Source organism: Echinops telfairi, unplaced genomic scaffold (assembly GCF_000313985.2).
Source record: "Echinops telfairi isolate 266 unplaced genomic scaffold, ASM31398v2 ScPeMD7_6080;HRSCAF=6971, whole genome shotgun sequence".
Classification (NCBI taxonomy): Eukaryota; Metazoa; Chordata; class Mammalia; order Afrosoricida; family Tenrecidae; genus Echinops; species Echinops telfairi.
The window spans coordinates 3741836-3744116 of NW_022109980.1; the positions used below are offsets into that span (position 1 = coordinate 3741836).

Consider the following 2281-nt stretch of genomic DNA (forward strand, 5'->3'; position numbering starts at 1 on the left):
GTGACTGCTTGGTTAAAATCACCAAGTCTGATGGGATTAGGGGCCTGTCCCAGGGCTTCAACGTGTCTGTGCAGGGGATGATCATCTACCGGGCTGCCTACTTCGGCATCTATGACACCGCAAGAACACTCAAGAACACCCACATCAGCTGGATGATTGCACAGTCCGTCACAGCCGTGACTGGGTTGACTTCCGACCCATTTGACACCGTTCGTCACCGAATGATGATGCAGTCGGGGCGCAAAGGAACTGGTATCATGTACACCGGCACGCTGGACTGCTGGAGGAAGATCGCTCGATGAAGGGAGCAAGGCGGTCTTCAAGGGCGCCTGGTCCAAGGTGCTCAGAGGCATGGGTGGTGCCTTTGTGCTGGTCTTGTACGATGAAATCAAGAAGTACACATAAGTTATTTCCTAGTGGGTTTCCCCGTGAATGGGCATGTTGTATTATATAACATATCTCAAGCATTCTTGGCAGACGTTTGGCTGTCTAGATCAATGGCAACTACCTACTGGTTGAAAATGGGAAGCAATAATATGCATCTGACCAGTTTTCCCTTAAAGCCATTTCCACGATGATCATGATGATGATGGGACTCAATTCTATTTTTTATTTCAGTCACTCCTAATAAATAAATAAATTTGAAGAAATAAAAAATATCTGAAATGCATAAAAAACAGTGATTAATCACAAAAACAATGTCATTATGTATTTTGAACTATTGATTTCTAATGACAAATAAAGGTATAGCATGGATAACAGTCTTAACATAACCAAAGTAAACTACATTGCTACATTTTCCAACAGTATTGTGAGAAGGTTGAGATAGCTTCTATTTCACCAGATCAGCATATCTGCATGTGGGCCGACCCGCCCAGAGACAGATATAGGAGCGGTGTCTCGGTTCCTAAGACCATCAGGACCCACAGGCAGGGAACCACTGTGCTATATGGAAGAAAAGGCATAATGATCTCTCTTGCTCCTGTAAAGCTTACAGGCCAGGAAACTCTGGGAAGCAGTTCTATTTTGTCCTTTAGAGTCACTACTAGTCAGAACCAACTCCAGGGAATAAAACAACCACAGTGGAGATGAAGTAGTCACTCGATTTGATTTTTATTTGCATTTTTCTAAGGACTAGTTATTTTGAGTGTTTTGGAGGTTTTTTCGACTCGTGTTTTTTGGTCATTTGTATATGAGGATAAGTAAAAATGTATTGCAACAATGTCATAGAACCTCCGATCAAAATTTGAAACTATTGTTTTGGGACATATCCTCCACCCAGTTTCATCCACTTCTGAGGACGAGGTTTCTAGCTCTTTAACTCTTCCCCAGGGAATTACACACTCATCAATGAACACAACATTAAAACGGCTTGGGCATCCTTGCGTGACTCCAATCATGCTCCTCTTCAATGTTCTTTGGGGTTTGTGACTAAAAAGAAGTCTGAAGGAGTAAGATTAGGGGTGAAGGGTGGATGGTGCAAGGCTTCCCACAAACTTCTTGGAGGATAGCCCTTGCTACTCCTTAAGAACGAAACAGTGTGGGGTAGTGGGGAAAAAATTCCACAGGACAACTTTTCCTGGATGTTTTTGTTTTTTCAGCAATGCAGTCTTTAATATTCTTAACACTTCTTAACAAGCTCCTGTGGTTGTCCTGTGTCCTTTGAGAAAGATCTCCCAAGATTATCCTTTTGGATAACAAAACAACAGTTTCTTTCATCTTCTGAGCTGATGATCTCTCTGTCTTGAATTTTACCAGTCTAGCAGATTCCCTCAGAAGCCACTATTTTGATTGGAGCTTTTCTTTGAAGGAACCCTGAGACTAAGACAACTGTATTCTGAAATAATTTGTCTGCAAGCATCTACTGATGACAGAGACATGTTTAAACATGTTGTGTTTGGAATACGTAAACATGTACCTGTATGAACTGGAACTTCAGTCACAATACTTTTTTTAATTACTAGTGACTATCTTCTTGAGGGCAACCACTCTTCAAACCCTTTCCCCATGCGAACGCTCTTGAAACTGGGACCAGGGCCATTCCAGCCCCCTCGAGTCTGGAGTTCTGTTCCCCCCCAAGTGTTGAGGTACTTGTTGGAGCCAAAAACACGGGTCTTAAGGAAATAGGGAAATCGAAATCTCGAGGACTGTAAGAGATATTTATTTTTTCCTTAAAAAAAAAAAAAGGACATATGGGATCGGGTATCAAGCATTAAGGAACAAAAATCACATCATCGTGAATGAGGGGGAGTGCAGAGTGGGGACCCAAAGACCATTTGTG

General features: G+C 42.3%; 1 pseudogene; it reads left to right on the forward strand.

Moving 5' to 3' along the window:
- LOC101649541 overlaps positions 1 to 666 on the forward strand; it is a 1111-nt pseudogene extending 445 nt beyond the window's left edge.
- The last annotated feature ends 1615 nt before the right edge of the window (positions 667 to 2281 follow it).